The sequence below is a fragment of the Engraulis encrasicolus genome, chromosome 19 (assembly GCF_034702125.1).
Source record: "Engraulis encrasicolus isolate BLACKSEA-1 chromosome 19, IST_EnEncr_1.0, whole genome shotgun sequence".
Classification (NCBI taxonomy): Eukaryota; Metazoa; Chordata; class Actinopteri; order Clupeiformes; family Engraulidae; genus Engraulis; species Engraulis encrasicolus.
In genome coordinates, this window is record NC_085875.1 from 41,925,420 (window position 1) to 41,934,769 (window position 9,350).

Below are 9,350 nucleotides of genomic sequence, written 5' to 3' on the forward strand. Positions count from 1 at the left end.
TGCCCAAATGACAGGAACACACAAACACACCAGCTCTCCCTACTCCTGACCACTGCAGTGCCCGCTGTATGGCTTGTAAACACCATAACTTTGGTTTTCTGAGTGGCGCCGGACATTCTGCACATCTTGTGCTTTTTGCTAAATTGAATACAGAATGTCACTGGCCTGTTTCCTTTGTGGCCAGAGATGCATATCTGTCCATTTGCGCTAATCATATCTGAATGTTTTGGCATGTCATTGCTGGTTGCATTATTATTTTTTTCCCCTCCGCACACGCAAGTCAGTCTTGTGACTTTTTAGGAAACACTGGTATAGTTACTTGGGCACAATCCCTGGTGCTGAACAAAAAAGTAACGTTTTGTGGAGAAAAAAAGGAGAAAGACAGAGGTCGAAACGTCATCACGGTTGCCAGTGAATGAATAAAAAGAAAAAAAATGTAAAGAAGAAAAAATTCAAGAGTGTGCAAACTGTTTAGGAAACAACCATGCCATCTAGTCGTTTTTTTTTCCAAGTGGTGTTTCTGAACATTCATTCGGTTCCCTTAAGGCCCTGCCTGTGTCTTTTTTTTCTGTCATGGTCGCACTGCCTTTCTCTTTTGTTATTGTCAAATCAGTCATGGCCTCCTCTGCATTTATTTACCGGGGGATAGTTGACCTTCAGAAGCACGAGCATAAATAATCACTTGAGCCGGCGTGTAACACCTTTTGTTGTCAGAGAGAGAGGGAGAGAAAGACTGAGGGGGAAAGACGGATGGAGAGAGAGACAGAGAGAAAGAGATACTTCCATGGAAGCCTATAAGATGTCCAAATGCCCCCCCTGTCCCTCTTTACTTCTTCCTGGCTATACCCCTCCCCCAACCCCCCACTCCCCTCCTCTCTCTCTCCGACTCTCATTCTCTCTCTCTCTCTCGCTTCTCCTTTTCTCTCCCTCTTTTTTTTCTGTCCCCTATTGTGCTGTGTTGTGTTGCGCCGCCACGGGTCAGCTGTTGTGGCGCGCAGCATAAAAGGGTCCGCGCTGCTCCAGGGCCCACTCGTATCATATCCTCTGCCCGTGATCTTTTCTTCCTCACATCACTACAAGCAATCTCCCGATAGAGAATAGCAAAAGCCTGATTATTGATTTGTGTCCAAGATGCACAACTCCTCCACATAAGGCCTACAGTTGGAGATGGAGCAAGAGAGAGGGAGAGGGAGAGAGAGCGTGAGAGAGAGAGAGAGCGAGAGAGAGAGAGCGAGCAAGAGAAAGAGAGAGAGAGCGGGAGAGCGAGAGCAGGAGCAAGAGAGAGAGAGCGAGAGAAAGAGAGAGAGAGAGAGAGAGAGAGAGAGAGAGAGAGTGAGAGATAGAGAGAGACTGAGAAAAAAGAGATAGAGAAGAGAGAAAGATAGGAGAGATGGAGAGAGACGGCCTTTAGCAAGCTGCCTGGAGAAATGCCAGTGAAAAGAAAGATTCAGAGCCACGTTGTCGTGCCACTGCTGCTGAGCATTTAAAAGCATTAAGGTTTTTTATCTACTCTCTCACGAGGTATTAAGAGGGCTTTTTTCCCCGCCCAATTTAAATAACATGAGCACTAATTGTGTAAATGCTTCCTGGAAAGTGCAGCAAAGAACAGTTTTGTCAGTGCTGGTGGACGGTGGGATGGTGGATGGGGTTGCTTGGAGAGCGTGTCAAGGACGTCGGTTTGTATTCTGATGGATGTAGCCTCCAGCCTCCATCCCGCAGTGCATTGATTGATGCTGTATTAACATAAGAGCACAGAAATGGCAGGCTGACATGGTTGTTTCAATGGAGCACTCAAGAATGTCACCAAGGCCATGTGCGTCCACTAGCCTGATGCATATGTGATGATGTGTGTGTGTGTCGTCTCATGTGTGTGTGTGTCTATGTGCGTATGCTTGTGTTTGCATATGTGTAGGGCCACTGAACGCTTTTGTCCAGGCCCAGGACAAAATCGTCTTTAAGACCCCCCTCTCATTGCATACAATGTAGTTATGACTCAATTCAGGGGGACCCTATCCTTTGGCTCTGGAAAACTAACCCATGAGTGTGTCCAGGCCCACCGACAGGGGGGGACGAACGGGTATGTCGCCCAGGCCCAGGCCCAGGCCCAGGGAGATAGGGGCTCCAGAATTGGATTCCCATTACATTGTATTTATTGGGTTGGGGGCCCTTTTCAATGACTTTGTTCTGGGCCCAGCAAAAGCTGTCAGCAGCCCTGTGTGTGTCTATATGTACAGTACAATGTATGTTCAAACATAATCAGTAGGCTACACGCTGGCCTGGTTCATGAGGGCCTCCTCCTCTCCCTTCAGGCTCCTATAGCTTGATTCATCAACCACTTAAGCTGCTCTGACATCATTTCACCTCGTGCAAAGAGTCTTCATGTAAACCTCTACATTGGCATTTGTTTGCTTGGTCCATGATGGGCAGTATACTTGCGGCTTCTGTTTGGCCACAGAAAATAGGGCGATATCATACTGTATTTTCCCTTTAGCAAAATGTTTTGTCCTGATTTTAAAGGAGAAATCCTGCCAATTTCAGCATGTAGTTGGGTCATTCCACGCCAAATCAACAAGTGCCCGCGCACTTAGGTCTCAAAAAATTCTGAAAATATTACCAAGTGTACCCATGGTACTTAAGAGAAACACTGTAAATTTATTTGAATGTAAGATGTATACTCTCCGTGTTACAGCCAATTTTACTGGGGGAGGGGGGTGCCCATTTTGTTCACACTCTTTTTTTTGTCAAAGTTCACAAGCCCCTAGCTCAATAACTAAACCATGTAGGAAGCTCAAATTTGGCATGCTGGTACATAGATAGGAATAGTTTGTTGCTAAACTGTCAGTTTTGGTCTGTATGATCCTGCATCGTCATAGCATTCCCTCAAAGACGATACAAATTGTACTGGAGTTTTTGGCTGTGCTCTGTTTAGGCCTTCAGAAGACATATTTGTGCCCAACATAGCCACATGATTTTTTCCCCTTGTAGATACAAGTATAAACACTCCCATAAAAATCTATAAATAGAAAGGAAACCCCATCAGTGTTTGACCAGAAGACCTCACAAGTCTGACAAATCATTTTGGGTGTCATTTTCAGAGCACCAGAACACCTTGTGGGATTGTCCACAGATTTTTATTTTATTTTTTTCTTCATTCTCCATGAAGTCTTCTTTTTAAAAATGCCAATGAGACTTTTCTTATGTGATGTTTTCGTTTTTAATTTCCACCCTGAACATGGGCAAAATGCAAAAAGAGAGCAACATGATTTTTATAACATTTAATGTAAAGACTAAATAATCAAATGCAAATTTTGCCCAGACATGATCACCCGAGAGTCCTTGTGCAGGGGTGCAGGTATCCCTTTCAATTTCAATGATTTCAGGAGCGTTCAATGTGGGAGCAGGTTCGCACACCAAAAGAGACAGTAGGTCAGGCACAAAGAGTCATGTTGTTACTTTTTTTGACCAGCAGATGGCAGCGGAAGAAACGCATAGAAAACATATTGCTCTCAATGTGCATGGTGCCCATGTTCAGGTTGGAAATTAAAAAAGAAAACATCACATAAGACAGGTCTCATTGGCATTTTTAAAAAGAAGAATTCATGGAGAATGAAGAAAAAAATAAAATTAAAATCTGTGGACAATCCCACAAGGGGTTCTGGAGCTCTGAAAATGACACCCAAAATGATTTGTCAGACTTGTGAGGTCTTCTTTTCAAACACTGATGGGGTTTTCTTTCTATTTATAGATTTTTATGAGAGTGTTCCTACTTGTCTCTACAAGGGAAAAATATCAAGAGGCTATGTTGGGCACAAATATGTCTTCTGAAGGCCTAAACAGAGCACAGCCAAAAACTCCAGTACAATTTGTATCATCTTTGAGGGAATGCTATGACAATGCAGGATCATACAGACCAAAACTGACAGTTTAGCAACAAACTATTCCTATCTATGTACCAGCATGCCAAATTTGAGCTTCCTACATGGTTTAGTTATTGAGCTAGGGGCTTGTGAACTTTGACAAAAAAAAGAGTGTGAACAAAATGGGCACCCCCCTCCCCCAGTAAAATTGGCTGTAACACGGAGAGTATACATCTTACATTCAAATAAATGTTCAGTGCTTCTCTTAAGTACCATGGGTACACTTGGTAATATTTTCAGAATTTTTTGAGACCTAAGTGCGCGGGCACTTGTTGATTTGGCGTGGAATGACCCAGTTGTATTTCTCACGATACCCTTGACTTGTCAGTACACGACGACGCAGCATTTTTTTTATTCAGGATCTCTTTTCAAGATCATGTTCATTCTAAACGGGTCATGGTTTGTGGTTTGGTATGATATGTGACGTATTTTAGGTCACTTAAAAATGTAAACAAAAATGGCCCCCATTAGAATGTGTGAGCAATGCAACAGTGTTGAAACTAAGGGAATTCTCCTTTGAATTCTCAATTCAGACTTCTACCTTTTTCACCGGCAGGTGAACTTTCTGTTATGGGCAGATCCAGAACATGTGTCCCTCATTGAGTGTCTGAATGTTGAACCCTTAGCGCAGAGCCTCTATTATAACATTATTATCACTAAAATGGAAATGACCAAGTCTTAGTCGGTTACTTGAGGCTCTCTGCATTGTCATAGGGTGGGAGACGTGACGCCTTGTTTTTTCGTAACATTGGTTAAAAACCTACAAAGCGGTTATTTTTCCTTTAAAAAACAAATGTCAATGAAAGAAGATGTGATGCATTATGTTTCATATTAGTCTTAGATGAGAAGAAACATTTTTGTTAAGATTTATGTAAAGGTTTATATGTCAAATATCCTGCGGTGTGACTGTAACATTAATGAAACCTGGAATATAATATATATATAAATTAACCAACAACATTATTAATTGGCGTGATTGCATAAATATTAACTTTATATTAAGATATGTGAATGTGAAAAAAACTCAAGACAGTAATATTAACTACAAGTTCAATTTCGTAACACAAATTGCGCCCTGTGGGGTGACATGTATGTCAACGTTTGTGAACGGGCAGCTGCAAGGCCTTCTACAAGGGTCTTAAAGACTGGCTCCTAACCAGTCAGTATCTCAGTTATTGGAGAGTGCTGTGGAAGCTCAAGGTGACTATTAACCTCTTAATATGTCTTCATATTGCAATGTTTCTGTCACACAATGCTTAGGTTCATTTTATAGTGTCCTGTGGTGTGACTGCTCTTATAGAAGGAAAAAAAGTTTTTTTATAAATGAAAACACATAATAAGATTAAACACAATATCATTATCAAGTTAGCAAGAGCTCAGATGTCAGTCATGTATACAAAAGGATTAAAATGGCCATAATGCAGTGAATTTCCTGTGGTGCGACTTCATTTTCCTGCGGTGTGACATGCCTATGCAATGTATTGATGCAGGACACATTTTCTCAAAAATTGCAAAAATTAGGCGAAATTCCACGGACCACTAAGTGCTTTATTTTTTTCTACTTTTTTCCAATTTTTTCGATCAATTTTTTCATGAATTGGAAAAACTTTTTTTTTTGGCGTCACGCCCTTAAACATCAACCAGCCACAGCAATGTTGTTATCATGTAGTTGAGTGTTTTCAGCAAAGAGTGAATAAGCCCGTCAACAGGCCTATCTGCAGTATGAGGTTAATGAAATTGAGTTGGGTTGCATCAGCCAGTGCAACCTGGCTACTGTAACACCACCATGAAACGTATCCTATAGTGGACGTATATTTGATCATGCCTTGCTTGTCTTTCTGTGCAATTTTTTTATCTTACCTGTCTGTCTGTCTGCCTGGCTGCCTTCCTGTCTGTCAGCATGTCTGTTTGTCTATCTTTCTCCCTGTCAGTCTTTCTGTGTGGCTTCATGTAATGTCAGAAGGGATCGTGTGAGATTTGCCCAACAGGCAGTGGGCGTGCGCTCTACAAATCTGAAAGCAGCTGGCTTAAAGGTTCCTCGCCCCTGCGAGGCTTTATTTTTTTTACTACTACCTGACGTCGGTTTTTGGACGGGATTATGTTTGCCGTGTTCTGATTTGACGGTGGCTGTCAGCTTTATATAACCCCACCCATGTAGCCGCCAGGCCAGCCAACCTATCTGACTTTGGCGTTCTATTTAAGTGGCCAATCAGCCACCTCGCTGCCGAGGCGAGGTGAGCGTGCCCAGCATCTGCTGGCTAGTTTGATAGGCGTGATGGCCGAGCGAGCGCTGTTGTCATGCCTTGAGAGACAGGAGGAACGTCAAGTGACATATGAGGATTTAGCCTCTGTTAACATGCGCACACACGCACGCCACGCATGCATGCACCACACGCACACACACACACACACACACACACACACACACACACACACACACACACACACACACACACACACACACACACACACACACACACACACACACACACACACACACACACACACACACACACACATTGTACAGCTTGAGCTTGCTTATCCCGAAGGACGTACAACCTTGCTCAGCATACACATTGGCAGTCTGTGTTTGGCATCACCATTTACACTGGGCAGCAAAAGGCTGAACCATGTCAAGGCTAGACTGTGCAAAATATTGTACAAAATATTGTAGCAACTGCATGTTGGAGGGATTGAAAATGAAATGCAGTCAATCTCATCTCTATAATGGTAATCTTAAAAATGGTCCACTGTTCTGTCGCCAGCTAAATGGTTGGCTTGAAATATTAAAGATCTCATCAGAGTAATCAAAAAATGTAATTTCTTTGATGTGTTTAATTAGACCAGAAACATTGCTGCTACTCAAAGATTTCCCCTCACATAACCCCGTTTAAATGCCAAAATAAAGTACAAGCGAGAATGGAAATGCCACACGCAAGATGGCTTCCATCGAAAGCATCCCCGAAAGGTCCTTCACTCTATTGTTATGTTATTCCTTCATTTCAACTTCAAGTTGGTGACCTGCTTTTTGCACAGAGTGGTTATAGCCCCAGGAGGTTGTTCGCTGTACAAGTTACGATCTGGTGAATCACTAAAACAATTTTGGAAAACACAATTTTCTGAGTGAAAAGGCTATTTAGAGTTGCTGGAAGTGGCTCCTTCTCAGCCAGCATACTCCATAGAAACGAGCACGGGGGATTTCAGCCAGCAACCACATTTGGGGAAATGACATGTACCGTGCAAAGACATTTTACCTCCAAACAAATTAATGTAATAATAAGTACAATGTGAAAACTCTAAACAATAGAAACATAATGTGTACAGTGAAAAGACATTTTACCACCAACCAAATTAATGAAATAACATGTACAGGGTTTTTTACCATCAACCAAAGAAGAGTAATGAAGTAATGCAGTATGTACCGTCGTAGGACATTTTTTTTACCACCAAGCAAATGAAGGGTATGTACACTGCAAGGACATTTTTACCATCAACCAAATGAGGGAAATAATATGCACAGCGAAGTCCATTTCGGATTTCCCGTCAATCTTTTTATTTGACCAGTATTTCGGTTGCCTGGAATTAATTTAGTCATGAGACGAAAGATAATGGATTGCGCAGGAGCCATGCGTGAGGCAAACTCACATGTTTTTCTAGGTCAAATAAAAGATTTTTATGAAATCAAACTCCTGACATGGGTATGAGTAATTATGGGCTTAGGCGTAGCAGCTGGACCAAGGGATGGTTATTGATTTTTATCCCTCTCTTTTCGAGATCTGTGATTCATACATGTGGTGAGCGGTGCCCTCTTCCAACTCACAGAGCTGCCTCTGTCTCTAATGGACCCAACCGCACACCACACACGCAAGCATGCACACACGCTCGCATGCACGAACGCACGCATGCACGCACGCACGCATGCACACATTCTCTCTCTCTCTCTCTCTCTATCTCTCTCTCTCTCTCTCTCTCTCTCTCTCTCTCTCTCCCTTACCACACACTCACGCATGCATGCACTCTCTGTCTCATTGTCTTTTCCTCTTTTTTTTTCTTGCTGTCTCTCACTCTCTCTCGCTCTCTCTCTTTCTCTCTCTCTCTCTCTCAGACACACACACACACACACACACACACACACACACACACACACACACACACACACACACACACACACACACACACACACACACACACACACACACACACACACACACACACACTTACCACACATGCATGCACGGCCTCTCTATCTCATTGTCTTTCTCTCTCTTGTCTTTTTTCCCTTGCTCTGGCTCTTCTTTTCCTCCTCCTCTCTCTGTCTCTCTGTCTCTCTCTCCCTCCATTGTAATATTATGTTAGGCAGCCCTGGATGCTCTGCCCCTGTTCTGCTCCGCTCGCTGTATTGACATTCGCTGCTGAATAGGATCACAGGAATATTGCACATGCAGTGCTAATATTTTTGAACTCGCTGTAATGACTGCTTTTCAGAGAGAGAGAGAGAGTTAGAGAGGGAACGGCTGAATGAGTCATTGATTTGCATATGACATTTTGCTGGTGTCTTCGCCTTAGGTGTAGGCCGACGATGAGCCCGGCTTTTTCATTTTCCAATCAACGCACTGGAAATGGCAGCAAAATGTTACTGTAACAATCTGATGCGGCCGCGGCGGCGTGGCTGTCGGTTGGTATTTTCGACGCTGGGGGAATTATGTTATGTTCTCTCCATTATGCTTAGTCCGCACATCATTAGAAAACCTCCAGAGGTTGTGTTGATACCGTTTGTTCTATACCTTTTGCGGGGGGAAAATACAAAGTGTTTGCCTCTGGAGAGAAAATAGGATGTGTGAGTGAGTACTGAATGTTTTGTGCATATGGGACTCGCTTGGATTCATTGGAGTGAGTGATCATATTCATGTTGTTTCTAGAAGGCTTGATGACTACGTATTTTCTGAAGCAGTCCTGGTACATTTCTTTGTCAACACAAGGTTTCCCTCAACAGGTTATACATTGTACTATAGTATGTTGTAGTTAAGGCGGCCATCTTGACAACAAGCCCTTGACTAGTTCCCCTGTAAAGATGAGGATTTTGCGATGTGAATGTGAACAATGTTGCTTAAAAAAAATTGATATATGGCCCAGCCGTGGCTCAAACAGCTGGGCACTGCACTGCTACACCGGCGACTTCTGGACCGGGTCATTTGCTGATCTTTCCCCGTCTCTCTCTCCCAACTCATTTCCTGTCTCCTTCATACTGTTCTGTCTGAAAATGATTAAAAAAAATAGATAAATAAAATAAAACAAGGATATGCAGTTAATTGTGTGGGTATTCGTATGCTGTAACTCGAATAAAACAGCATAACATAACGTTTCCAATCATTATAGTCACAAACTCTGATACTGGCGAACCCCCCCTCACCCACCTTGACTAACAAATGTTCG

At 42.8% G+C, this 9,350-nt stretch overlaps 1 protein-coding gene across 2 annotated transcripts in view; it reads left to right on the forward strand.

The window, feature by feature from the left end:
- Positions 1-9,350, forward strand: part of LOC134435475 (kelch-like protein 29) — a 161,714-nt gene that overhangs the window by 42,728 nt on the left and 109,636 nt on the right. The gene's annotated exons all lie outside the window — the stretch shown is intronic.